The sequence below is a fragment of the Lissotriton vulgaris genome, chromosome 6, assembly GCF_964263255.1.
Source record: "Lissotriton vulgaris chromosome 6, aLisVul1.2, whole genome shotgun sequence".
NCBI lineage: Eukaryota > Metazoa > Chordata > Amphibia > Caudata > Salamandridae > Lissotriton > Lissotriton vulgaris.
The window spans coordinates 659,737,246-659,752,271 of NC_141694.1; positions in this window are offsets into that span (position 1 = coordinate 659,737,246).

A 15,026-nucleotide genomic window follows, 5' to 3' on the forward strand; every position below is an offset into this window, starting at 1 on the left:
GGTGTGTGGGGCACAGGCGGAAAGCATAGCGCTCCATCGCGAAGACACAATTGGTCTACATAAACAACCAAACGCGGCGGCAGCATGGAATGCGATATTATTAGACTACCGCACGGTTTGGCGAGAGCACTCGGAGCCAACAATGGACGCTCCCGAGAGCGAAGAGAGGTAGGCCATGGGAGGTAACATAAAATCACAGAGAGGGGAGTGGAGACCAGCACTCAACTAATAGCTCCTAGCCGTACTTGTGGGTGCAACATTATTCCCCTTTTCACTCCTCACTTTCCTAGTGCTCCCCCTTCTTCTTCCCAGCCTCCCCATTCCTTCCCCCCTCCTCACTGCAACACTCCCCACTTCACCACCCCCCCCATTCCCCGGTATACATTCAACTCCCATAACACCAGGAATAATCATGTGGATTACAAACTACGGACACTTGCAGGCATGTGGGACTACATCCATACCATATAATGACACAATGGGTTGCTGGGTTAATATGATGAAGTGAAGGAACAACAGACGTAATGGTTGTGGTATTGTGCAGATATGCTGTAACATGACTCGAAGGGTAGGGTAAAAAAAATGTATGTTACATACAGTTACTTTGGTTATAGTTGATATCTAACAATCACAACACTACTCCAATTAATAGTGCACTGGATCTGTAACAGGGGTTATTGACTGAACTGCATAACGTCATAATTGTATTGTTTATACAATGTTGATATGTAAATTATATTGAATTGCAGATGGTCCAGATGTAATGAAAACTAACAAATGATATGAATAAGAATAAAAACACATTTAAACAAAAAAAAATGACTGCCCTGGAATAGAATTTGGTATTTGTGGCTGGTTGGAAACACATTATAGCAGCTCTAAATTCTCATCCAGAGCATAGAAGTCTCTGCTGTGGTGTCCCTCTTTCATTTAGAAACTGGCAGTTGTGGGACATTTGTCAAAAAGGGGTGAATGTACTATTCACCCTATCTCGAGTGCATAAACATGAATCTGCTTTATTTCTAAATCTGCCCTTATATTTCTAGGTAGTGGATTAAATTAATGGCTTTCTTTTCCAGCAAAGATTAATGTGTTAGATTCAATTTAAATCCCTAAAGGACAGTAAGGATTTGCATTTATTGACTTTTCAGAGTATCTATAGCATTCTTTAAAGGTAGATGGTCCTCCTACCTTGTCTGGCTTTCTAGTTTGGTAGTGCTGCATTACCATGTTATTATCTGCTACATCACATCTGATACGTCGTGATAGAATGAAATTTAATCAAATGTACTATGCACCTCTTGATAGCTGTTGATCCTTGCCACATGTGAATATTAAACATCTTGCCAATAGATGATGGAAAGCATTCCGATTCTTTCCTAATTGTAAAGTACTAAAGGCAAAGTTTATGCATGCAAGCTTGACTGATGTGCTCTGCTCAATCGCACAAAAGAGATCACAAAGGTAGTTGGTGCATTGTTATGCACCATTCAAGCTGCACTGCGAGTCGCACAGGTCAACAAACATATGACAATTTTTTGATCCAAGTAATCCATATTTATTCCATAACGTTCACAGATTTTTTCCACATTAATGACAGAGGCAATGTGATTCTAGGCTTCAGAAGCTAAAGACATACCCATTCAAGCCTTATCCAATAGCACAATGGAAATTCATTATACGTCCTGGGCAACCATATGGAAATCCACATGGAATTATCAACATCAGAATCAATATGCCCCTCCAGACAATCAACATATGTTAGAGACTCCATTGTTCTTATACCGCTCGATCTGTCAGCCACCTTTGGTACGGTCAACCATAAAACTCTTTTTGCTAGATCACGATCAACATCAATTGGAGTTAGTGGTATTGTACTGAAGTGGATAAGCTCCTAACTCTCAAATAGGTGCCAGGTGGTTGCCTTTACCCCTTACTGCTCTGACTTTGAAACTATCCAATATGGAGTTCAAAAGGGTTCGGCCCTCTGCCCTGACTTCCCTAATATTTACATTAGGCCGCTTGTTGCTCCTATCAAAGCCCAGAATATCAAACTGTTAAGTGTTAACTACACTGTCAAAACTCAGCTGATTTTGTTCATCAATAAAAACCAGCAGGATGTGTCACGCCTGCTGTGCCCACACCGTCTCTAAGGCTGGCTTGGCAGGGTGGTATAAAAGTTCCCTGATCCCCTTGTAGAATGCTTTGCGTTCCAGCATTTCGGGAATGAGTCTGTTCCGTGTCACCTTTTCTTCCGGGTTATTCATCTGATTGCTGGATCTCGACGTTCCGGTCTGTTGCCTTCGCAGCTCCTGTCTTCCCTTTCTGTAGCTTCCCGGATCTCATTACTGGCATAGGATTCTCCTGTTCCTGCAAAACAATGAAGTAACATTAAACAGGTGACTCTGCCTTTGTGGTAACAGCACTTAGTGTGCTGCCATTTTTTTATTTAGCTTTATAGTAATATATTAATACTTATCTGAGCATGGGTCTCTCGTTCTTTGGAGATCTCCTTTTCTTTGTAGCCAAAGATTGTTAGTTTCCTGTAAAATACAAGGAACACAGTATAAGGAAGCATTAAGTGTAGCCCAAACGCAGTAGGTTATGCAATAGTTTTTTACTAGCTAGTTGCTAGGTCCTTGTCTCCCACTCAAACAGTCAATTGCTTGATAGTGGAAGAGGGGAATTGTTCAGGTAGTGTAGGGTGATACACTAAACTATCAGCATCTATGGTATATTATTGCTCCACCATCTCACATATTTATGCATCCTGTTTTTCTTATTACATGTAGGAAACACTTCTGACTGCCTGGCCTTACCTTTGCATGGGAGATGTTGTGAGGCACTTTTCATTCCCCTTTGTTTTCCCCTCTTTCCCTGATTCACCACTGTTGCTTTGCCTTTGTTGGGTATGATGAGTGGTTAGGGAAGTCAGGACTTCTCGTCTTGCATATCAGTCCTGCTGAAACCTCGATAAAAGCCTGACAGGATGTCGTCCATGCCTTCCAGAATTGTCTGCAGCCATTGTTAACTGGCTCAACACTAATTCCATCAAATTTAATGGAGATAATGACACTCCACTCAAACTTCTGGCCTCTCATAAAAGATAAGGAGCTGCATTTTCCTGACATGATCCGCAACCTTTGGGTTATTTATTATATGAAATGATCCCTGTAGAACCATGTTACTAAAGAAGCAGGTACTTGCTTTGGGCTTCTTCGTGGTCTTGGTAAGCTTTTCCCACTGCATATGTGCAGCATAACTCTAAGCAGGTTAGATTATTGTAATGGGGCGTGGCTTAGGCGCCGAACGAGATGGCCGCCTAGAGTGTTTCCTCTGCTGCACCGGGACGCTCTTTTTCCTTCAAACGCGCATTCCAGTACTATCTCCGACTTCTGCCTCCTGCGCTATGTGTCGGTAAGTATTTCACACATGGGGAGCTCTTTTAACCTCAACGGCTGTTTGCCTACTTGCTGCTCCTCGCGACCGTTCGTTCTCTTCATGACAAACGCCGCCACCATTTCAGACGCGGGTGTCTGACTCTGCTGATTTATGGCCCCTAATTAAGCCACCTTTCCACGGACCAGAAACTCCCAAGTCTGCCTTTAATCACAATTTCGGTGTTTTACTGCAGAGGAGTCGTCCTTTTCAACCGCTACCCTTTCTGCCTTCAGAGAGCAATGATGCAAGTTACCTCAGTACCGCCTTTCTCGAGGTACTGGTTTTCAAATACATAATTAATGGCCTTTCCAGACAGGTTCTTCATTTTTAATGAGCATATATTTTGTGAAGACCAATATGATTCCTGCGCCTTCAATACACTTTTTTCTGGAGCCTTTTTGAACCAATTTTTGCCATCTTATGAAATAGGATATTTGCTGTTTTTTCTGCTCTTCATGTTACTTCTTTCCATCGTTTTGCCAGGATTGCATTGGTTTGCTTATGCCTTCTTTCTGAAATGACTCTGTGCCTATTGACTTTTCAACTTTGCTCTGAATCTTTGCAATTTTCATAACAATTACTGATTCCTCCAGTCCTGTTCTACTATCATATTTGTGCTGATCGACATGGACGCTATGCTTTAAATATATTTTCTTCTGAAATCTTTTTGGGAGCATTTCCTATTATAATATGCAAGAATCTATATGAAGTTTTTCGGCGCTTCAGACCATCACCTTCTTTTGTTTTGCCAGGTTTGCATTGGTTTATATGTGATCTGCCTCTGAAGTATATCTTTGCATGTTGCTTTTTCGAAATAGGCTCTGTCTGTTTGTAACTTGGCAATACTACGCTTATATAAGGTGGTTGTTCCTGGCTCTCATTTGCTGCATATCAACGTACTGGAAGCAATCTGTCTCCTATGGTTTGGTTGCGCAAGTCAAAATTTCTACTGAGATCCAGGTAACTTCTTCTTCATCTTTACATTCCTCTACTGCTGTACCATCAATGGCTGGGACTGCACCTAATCGCTCTTCTGCTTCCCTAGCTATTTCTAACAAATCCTCTCCTCCTACTACAACCAAACTTTTGAAGCACGATCCTCCTTCTCCTGATAAGTCTTCCTCTCCTATCTCTATGGAGCTAATATTGGAGGAAATACGTGATTTGCGTCCATTTATAGATGAAACTAATAAGGACATGCAACTTTTGATAAGGAAAATTGTCGTCTATGGACACCCGGATTACTTCCATGGAGCAATAGGTATTGGAGATACCAACCAATTCTCAACGCATCTTCTCTCTGTAAAAGTCAATTCTATCTCTTCAAAAGCATACTGAGGACTTAGAAAATAGAAATAGAAGAAATAATCTCCGTATTTACGGTCTGCCGGAATCCCTGGAAGGAGATGACCCTGTGACCTTTTTCACATCCTTCCTCCGAAAGCTTTTGGACATGCCATCTACTACTTCTCTCAGTATTCAACGAGCCCATAGACTTGGTCCTCGCTCATCAACCTCAACAAAACCCCGCGGAGTCATCATTCCCTTTTTGAAATTTACGGATCTGCTCTCAGTTCTCTCAGTGCCTAGATCTAAGAGGCAAGTTTCCTGGCTTGGTCAGAGAGTCTTCCTATCTCAAGATGTTTCAAATGCCAGTGCTTCCAGAAGAAAAGAATTTCGATCTCTCCACCCTTCATTGCGCTCCCTTGGAGCTCGCTATGGTTTGTTTCATCCATGCATCTTCAAGGTCACCCACCAGAACCGAACATGGACTTTTCAGGATCCTGGAGAACTTAAGAATTTTATTCATATTCAGTCTACCTCTGGCATGGATACCTCTACTCCTCCTTCTGTCTGAAGGATTTGTCGTTAATTTTGTCAGTCTTCTGGTTGCGTTAATGTTGTGGTTTTGCACTTAAATGTATTATCTACATTTTCGAATTTGATGTTAGGTTTTCTGGGTTTGTTGTTTACTTGCTACCATATCCTCATGCTTCTTTTATGTTAACATTTGTTCTTCTCCTTCCCTCACATAGACTCACGTCGGTTATCCTCTTCTTCGTGTGGCTTCCTCACCGTACTCTTTGACGTCCTGGTGTAGTTGGATTTCTACTCTTCACACGGTTCTTGTTGTTGAGTGTCTCCACTACCCCGTCTTTCCTTTGTATTTCCCTTCAGGTTTGTTTTCTTACAGTCGTCCCCTTGGATAAGTACTGTCTCTTCTTTTTCCTCTTCATCTATATCCTTGCACTCTTCCTTCTTTCCCCCCTCTTTCAGCCCTTTCCTTTTTTTGAAATTGTTACATGCCTTTCTTTTCTTTTCCTCTTTTTCTCTTTTTTCGACTATTTGATGTATACATATTGTTTTGCATTTTTTGATATTATTAACCTCACCTTATTTGACATTTAGAGTTGTTTCTTGGAATGTAAAAGGTTTTATTAACCCTATTAAACGGCAGAGAGTCCTCTCTCATTTAGCTTCTTATACCCCTGATATAATCCTTCTACAAGAAACTCACCTTACTGAGATTGAATCAGTTAAATTAAAAAGAAATTGGGTTGGTGCAGTTTTATGTTCCCCTTCTAATAACAACAAAAATGGAGTTGCCATTTTATTTCATAAAAGATTGAAATGTAAAGTTTTGTCAGAAGAAAAAGATACTGATGGTAGATGGATCCTAGCTAAATTACTAATTTATTCAATACCTTTAACCATTTTTAATGTTTATCGGCCCACCCAACCTGATTGTTCTTTTTGGCCTTTAATTACGAGCAAATGCATTCAACATAAAGATAACTTATTCCTCTTAGGTGGTGACTGTAATCAGATTATGGATCCATTTCTTGACTGCAAGTCCAATACTCGCTTTATTCCTCACAAATCACATAAACATTTTCTAGATACCATTTTACAATCACATCTTATTGATTCTTGGAGACTCTTACATCCAGATACTTTGGACTATTCTTTCTTTTCCCCTCCTCATGCCTCTTTCTCTTGACTAGACTATATTTTTCTTTCTCAATCCCTATCTCAAAACTTACTATCCTCCTTGCTACACCCTTTAGTTATTTCTGACTATGCTCTCGTTGTAACAGATCTTGATTTGCTCCCACCTCATCCCAACCCATCTCGTTGGCGTTTTAATTATTCTCTTCTCTCTGACCCCATTTTTTCATTCCTCTTTTCGCTCCTTTACTAATGAATTCTTTCAAGTTAACTCTAACCCTACCATCTCTCCTTATATACTCTGGGATTCCTTTAAAGCTACTGCAAGGGGATTCATCATTGATTTTGTTTCCAAAAAAAAGAAGCAGTTTCTTCAGAAACTTAAACTTTCTCTTGCACACGTAAAACAATTGGAACATCAATTGTATACATCCTTCGATAAATGCATGTCAACAGAGCTACTACAGGCAAAAATTTATTTTAATAAACTCACTACTAATAATGCATCTTTAATTCTTCTCCGAAGTGGCGCGGGCTACTATGGTGGTCGCAACAAATCTGGTAAACCTCTGGCTAACTTTCTTAAATCTCGTAAAGAACGCACCTGTATAGACTCCATTTATTCTTCGAATGATATCCTTTTGCATAAAGATAGAGATATACTACATCAATTCCAATTGTTTTACCAGCAGTTGTACACTCCAGAATCTCCTCCTACTGCTTCTCTTATTCAGTCTTACTTTGAGAAAATACCCAAGCCTACTACTTCCCATCTCAATTTTCCCGATCTTGAAAATGACCTTTCATTACATGAACTTTCTATAGCTCTTTCTTCTCTTACTTACTAAAGGTAAAACACCTGGTCCTGATGGTTGTCCTGTTGAGTTTTCTTTGAACTTCTCTGACCTCTTATTACCTCAACTCCTGTCACTTTTTCAGTCCTTTTATTCCTCCGGCAAATCTGAAGGCTCCTTTCAGGATGCTACCATCTGCCTAGTTCCTAAAGAAGGCCGTGACCCCAAATTCTGTAAAAACTACCGCCCAATTTCCTTAGTTAATGTAGATTATAAACTATTTGCTGAATTAATTGCTCTACGTTTGGATCCCTTTATGCCTCATCGTATTGGTAAAGAGCAGTGGGGTTTGTTAAGGGTAGACTCACCTCCGATAATTCCTGGCTCTTTCTTAATGTCTTAAATAGGGCCTTTAGCTTCTATTTCTGTTGATGCGGAAAAGGCCTTGGATAGAGTGGACTGGTCCTTTTTGTTTGCTTCATTACGTTGGCATGGTTTTGGCCCCAAATTCATTTCTCTCATATCTTTATTATACTCTGCACCCAGAGCTTCAGTTCTTGTGAATGGTCAACTTTCTTCATCGTTTCACCTTCAAAGAGGTGTACGCCAAGGTTGCCCTCTTTCCCCACTTCTTTTTATTCTAGCTCTTGAACCGTTTCTGTCTTCCATTCAAAATAATAAATCCATATTTGGTTGCCCCTATGGTGCTGATCAATTAAAGCTTTCTGCATATGCGGATGATATTCTTTTGTTTATTTCCATCCCAGAGTCGTCTGTCCCTCCTTTACTTTCCAAATTTGAAACTTTTTCCTGTGTCTCAGGCTATAATATTAACTCCAATAAAACGGAAATCCTCCCTTTGACCAAATCTTGTCTTTCCCATATGTTCTCCTCAACTGGCTTCGCTTGGAACAGCACAAAGATTAAATATCTTGGTATTTGGTTTTCCACTTCTATTTCCTCTTCCATCAAACTAACTATGTCCACCGTTTTATCCCGAATTGATCAATTGTTTTCCTCTTGACTTGATTCTGTCAAAATGATGGTTGCCCATATTCCTATTTATATATTTTCCATGTTACCTGTCCATATCCCTGCTCTCTATTTCAAACGCATCGATTCCTCCCTTTCAAAATTCTTCTGGAAAAATAAAAAAGCTAGAATATCTCTTGTTGCTCTCCGCAAGCCCAAATCGAATGGTGGTGTTAATTTTCCAGATTTTCGTCTATACCATAAACCCTTCTCTCTGCGACAAGCTTCCAGCTGGCTTTCTTCGGATCCCTCCCCCTTTTCTCCTCTTTGGCTTAATATTGAACGGAACTTATTACTACCCTTTTCCTTTGAGGAAATACTGGGATTCCCTACCAAAACCCCTTATACTTTGCTTCCTCTGTTTAAATATACTTCTTCTCTTCTCAAACCTCTGATCTTTTCGCATAACATCTCGCAAGAATCATTTCTAAAAACTCCCATTTGGTATAATTCTCTTATACTTCTTAATAATAGACCCATTTGTTGGACATCTTGGAGGTTAAGAGGTATCATATGGGTCAATCACCTCTTCAATGGTGCCTCACCTTAATCTTTTCCCCAATTTCAACTTCAGTTCCGATGTCCTCACTCTTTTCTACACAAATTTACTATTCTTATGGAGCTTATTCTTGATCGGTATTATTCTTTTCCTTCCTTGACATCACCAACTCCCAAATGCCCTCTGCTTGTCGTTCTTTCTACCCTTCCTAAAGCATCTCTCATTTATAAATAATTTTCCTCTCCTGACCCACATCGTACCAAAACTTTCTTGGGAGAGGGATTTGGAGTGTACCTGGTCTGTTACTCTTTGGGACAAACTTTGGTCCAGAATTTTGAAAATCTCTCACTCTGCCTCTCTCACTCAATCTTTATTTTTTCTATATCACAGACTTTATTTCTCTCCTCTTTCCCTATCCCGTTTTACTTCTTCCTTCGATTCTAAATGCTGGACCTGTGGCTCTTTAAATGCTGATCTCTTTCATCTATTCTTCATCTGTCCTGTTGTATCTGTTTTTTGGAAAAGGTTTTGGTCTTATCTTTCTCGCATTTTCACACTTTCTATTCCTTTTTACATCATTCATCTTTTTCTGGGCAGTCTTTCAGAAACTTTAGATCTTCCTCTACACTCAGCAGGTCTTTATGATCTTATGCTTGCACTCGCATTCCAACACATTTCTTCGAATTGGAAATCACTCACAAATATTTCAATACAGAATTGGTGGAACTCTTTATGCCATTTTCATAGACTTGATGTTGCCCTTGCTCCTTCCTGCAAGCCACAACGCAATATGGATCTTTATTGGTTACCACTCACCACATACCTGGACCAATTAGCCCGTACGAAACCCACTCATATCTTTGCAGAAAACTTTAAACCCCCTTGAAGGACTTACACTCTTTCCTTTTAGTTAATTTCTTCTAATTTGATGCAATCTTCCTATATTGTAGTGTTTTTTTTATATATATAATGTGTTCTTTGTATGGTTGATTGTTTCTATTCATAGCTTTATTTGCCGTCGTTCATTATAACATTATCCTGTTATAACATCACTCTCTTTTCCCCTCCTTCCCCCTCTCCTCTCGCCTTAAAATCCCATAAAATGCTTTTGTTTCTCAGTTATGACATTAGCAATGACATTACTTTAGATTTTGGTTTGCATTTTCTCTTGTTACTGATGTCTATTGTTGTTTATAATTTTTACTGTTCAATAAAGCTTTCAAACATAAAAAAAAGATTATTGTAATGATCTGCTACTCAGAGCATTGGACTATCTTATTACCAGTGTATTTTTCTTTTCTTCTTAATTTCTTTTTCTTCCTAGAACTTCTTTCCTTTTTACTCCTTTCTCTGTTTCTTTTTTTATCTTTTCCTCATCTTTCTCGCCTTTGTTTTATTTCTAAGGGCATGTATGTGTGTCACATGCCACACAAGCCAGAAACAGGGGTGCTACAGGGTGTCAAAGTAAAAATACCGAATGATTACCTACATTAGATTTACCGATTCATGAATACCGAATCGGTAAAATTCGGTATTTATGAATCGTAAATCTAATTTACCTACATCTAGCCCTTAGACTTATACTGCAGTAATTAATCTCAAAGCCCCAGGAGAATACTCCCTGGGGTATCTGGAATGGGCTAGCCCATGATCTCTTTAATCTACGCTAACATTTCTGCCCAGAAAGTCCTGATGGTTGGGCAGTCCTACCAAATATGGCGTAAGTCTCCCAACAAACCACAACCCCCCCAACAGCGGTCCGATGTCTCCGGAAAGATTATTTTTAGCATTGTCGGGTAGATGGACCAATCATAAATTAATTTGTAATGAGGCTCCCCGATACCCATGTAGTGGTTACTTTTAGCGATATTGCTCCACAGCTTCCTCCTGTCCACTTCTAACACTTCTTTCCCCTGGACATGTTCCTAGAAGGCTATCTGTCTTGGCTGAGTTGAGTGCTGGGTTGTGAGGAAGAGGTTATATAGGAATGTGATAGTGCCCCTAGACACCCCCTCTGTCTTTACAAACTGGCCAATAGGAGTAAGACTCCTCGTCGCTGCCTCCCTAATATCAGATGTCAAAGTCCAATGTTTAAGCTGTAGATAATGGAAGAGTTTTGCAGCCAGCAGATTAACATTCTGTCTACAATTTTTGAATGTCAGGATATCCCAGATATGGAATAAATCAGCTAGCGTTAGACAGCCTCCCTCCCTCCAGGCGTTAAATGGGCCAGCCTTTGGATTGCAGTGAATACGAGTGAGTAGCGAGGGCAAGGTCGTCCATCCGGCCCTCTTGTCAACTCTATCCTAGGTGTTGAGAGTAGTCCTCATTGGGATGCTCAGTTAGGCATTGGTTGGGTGCTGTTCTTTTGGTTTCCATAAAACATCCCATATAGCTCATTCTTCTATCGTCCGATCCATATGTAACCAGTGTTTATCTAATTCCCGCAGGGACCACAATGTAATGACTCTCAACTGTGCTGCCTAGTTATAAAGGTGAAAGTCAGGTAATGCCAATCCCCCCTCCCTGTGTGGACGTCTTAGTAATCTCAGCGGTAGTTGCGCCCTACCATCTTTCCAAAGAAATCAGAGACACAGAGACTCATTGGGAGAGAAAAATTCTCAAATAACCTCTATGGGCAGAGCTTGAAACAAGTATAAGAAGTTCAGCAGCACCGTCTTTTTGAGTGCATGTAGTCTCACCAACCAGGAGAGATGCATCGGGGACCAACGATTAAGATTTGTTCTCAGCTGTTGCACCAAGGGAGGGAGGAATTTGCCTGATATAGTGCTGATAATCTGGGTGTGATTTGTATTCCTAGGTAAGTGATCACATTCCTTGCCTCCTGAAACAGAATGTCCACCAACTAGACTCCTCATTTCTGCTGCGGGTATGGTTAAGTTCAGCAGATAAGATTGGGTAAGGTTGATACATGGAACAGCCAATGTTTCAACGATCTTACATGCTATCTGTAGGGCTCTTACGGGTCTCTGTGGCAATGTTAGAGTGAGTAAGACTTCATGAGCGAATAATGATATTTTGTATTCTGTCTCCCCAAAAATAATGTCATTAATCTCGGGTGTAGATCTTATTTTTGCTGCTAGGGGTTCTATACTCAGGGCGAAGAGTAGCGGTGAGCGGGGGCACCCCTGCCTTGTACCTCAACTTACTTTGAAGAACTTAGATTGCACTGCATTGATCACTACTCTCAATTGGGGTTTTGCATAGTTGGCTCAGACTATCGCAATAAAGGCTTCGCAGAAGCCGAACCTTCTCAGAATGTAGAACGTAAAGGTCGAAACCACTCGATCAAACGCCTTCTCGGCATCAAGCCCCAAAAGGACCGCTGGAATCTGGTTTTTGGTTGATTTCTCAAAGAAATGGAGCCCTCTCCTGATGTTGTTGTGGGTTTGTCTGCCCATAATAAACCCAGATTGATCCGGGTGGATCTGGTCTGGCAGAAAAAATCCTCCAGACGTGTGGCTAGGATTTTCAAATCTATCTTAACATCTCAACTGAGAAGAGCTATCGGTCTATATGAACTACGGAACTGGGGGTTCTTTCCTGGCTTAGGTATGTTATGTTATGTTATGTTATATTGATTTATTATGCGCACAGATACCCCAGCCAGGGGCGTCCCGGCGCAGAGACAAGGTAGAACATAACACAACAGGAAACTAAAAACATGAAAGCAGCTAAAACAGGAAAGTTTTTAAAGCCCTCCGGAAAGTCAAGAGGTCCTCCATCAGACGAATTTCAACAGGAAGGGAGTTCCATGCTGACGCGGCCTTTACACTAAACGAGCGCCCACCCAAGCCCCAGCCAGAAGAGAGCTGGCATAATCCAGGCGGGAGATGATAGTTGCCTGGATCACCAGCTGCCTGGTCGGGGCGTCAAAGAACTTGAGAACAGGTCTCAAGCCCCTTAGGAGACCAAAACAACAGGCCGCAGTTTTTTTAGTATGCCCTACAAAGGAGAGGCCCGCATCCAGCCAGACCCCCAGGTTTTTCACCTCAGATACCGGGGTCGGAGTGGGTCCCAGCTCAGAGGGCCACCATTGGTCACCCCACAGCTCCACTCCCTTACCGACAACCATCACCTCCGTTTTTGTGGCATTTAGCTGAAGGCAGTTGCCTGTCAACCAGCTAGCCACCGCCTTCAGTCCAGACTGAAACCTGGGGGCTTCAGTCTCCGCATCCCCGCTGAGAGTAACCGCCAGCTGTGTGTCGTCGGCATATGAGACCAAAGTTAGGCCCCACTGCCTAGCGACATCAGCCAGCGGTCTCACGTAAAGATTGAACAACGTGGGACTCAGCGAGGACCCTTGCGGAACCCCCATGGCCAGCGGTTGGAAATTGGACTTGAAGGGAGGGATGGCAACACAGAAGGAGCGGTTATCTAGAAAGGAGTGGAACCATTGCAACACCTGACCGCCAATGCCGGTCTCCTCAAGCCGATGCAGGAGGATGCTGTGGTCTACCGTGTCAAAGGCGGCGCTAAGGTCTAACAATATAAGCGCCGCCGTTTGACCAGCATCCAACCTTGCACGGAGATGTTCCACCATCACAAGTAACGCGGTTTCCGTGCTGTGGCCGGCACGGAATCCGTTTTGTGTGGGGTCGAGGGCATTGGTACGTACAAGATGTTCAGACAGGGCCAAGTTGACATGGGCCTCAGTGATCTTGGCTGGCCAAGGTAGCAACGAAATGGGGCGATAGCTTTCAGGCTTGGCCGGGTCCAGGGAGGGCTTTTTGATAATTGGGGACACCACAGCTTGCTTCCACTTGGCTGGAACTACTCCCGTTTCCAAGGAAAGGTTGACGAGGGAACATACAGCTGCACGTCCCATAAAAGCCTGATCTCGAAAGAGAGCAGGCCTTACTGGATCGGATGGAGATCCAGATTTGACTTGCAACGCAAGTTTATCAAACCCGTCCAAGGTAAGGGGGGGGAAGACAAGCAGAGTAGACTGATGGTGGGTCCCATTGATACTTTCCCGACCGGACCCTATGCTAGGGAATGTCCGATAAATAGCTTGGACTTTCCCCAGAAAATAGGAAGCAAGGGATTCACAGTGGGAAAGAGAGCTTACGGTCGTAGAGGTAGTCCGCTTTGACATAAGATCTTTTACGGCCTTAAAGATGGCTTTCGACGGATTAGTACTGTTCCGGAATTCCGCGGCATAAAAAGCCGCTCGAGCTCGACAGATAGCCCGATGGTAGAGCTTGACGGACCTGGCGTATGCAGCTTTTAGATCAGCTCCATAGGTTTTCCTCCAGGCCCTCTCAGCCCGTCTACAGGCACCCTTTAGGGCCCGAAGGGCACTATCGTACCAGGGGCTCGACTCTCTGGAGTTGATTTTAGTAGATACAATAGGTATCAGAGAGTCCAAGGCCCTAGTAATCCAGGAACAGAAGAGGTCATACCCCTTTTCTACCTCCGTCAACGGGCCCAGCGGCTCCTCTAATAGAAGACGATGGAAGTCTTCTAACCTAAGCTTCTTCCAGGCCCTCTTCTGAACCCGTCTAGCCGAGGAGATGGAAGGGGTGGCTAAGACCGGGCATAGGATGGACACCAAAAAGTGGTCAGTCCATTCCACCGGCGAGATAGAGGTGATTGTAATCCCCGGCAGATTGGTAAACAGGGGATCCAGAATATGCCCCCCCGAATGGGTAGGCTGGGAGACCATCTGGGGAAGTTGAAAGGCCTCTAGGTCAGAGGAGATGGAGCGCACTGTCAGGCCTGAGAGGGTGTCGAAATGCAGGTTCAAATCGCCCATGATGGAAAAGTTGGCACAGTCTGCGACCAAATGGCCAACAATGTCGGGAAAAGCATTTCTAAACGCCACATCGCTGCCGGGCGGGCGATAAACGACCATCCCGGACAGCGTAAACTCAGGGCTGACAGAGACCTTGAACAAGGCACTTTCACACCCAGAGATGTTTAGGGCACTCCAGACACAGGAATAGGAGGACCTTACCACTAAAGCTATACCCCCACCTCTAGACAACCTGTTCAAGGTGTACATAGAATAACCGGGTGGGCAGGATAGATTTGTAATAGCGGTATCCGCATCCTGTAGCCATGTTTCAGTCATGGCAAAGATGTCTGGAGCTTCCTCCTCAATGAGGTCAAAGATGTTCTGATAGTGTTTCAGCGCAGACCTGACATTCAGGTTCAGGATCCGCAAGGAGGAAGGAAAGTCTGTAATACGGCGGGTCACCGGAGAAGTAGTCCTTGGGAGAGGACTCGGAGAGTCAAGAGCCCACCCATTACAGGGGCAATGGTACGGGCCTCGCAATGGATGTACC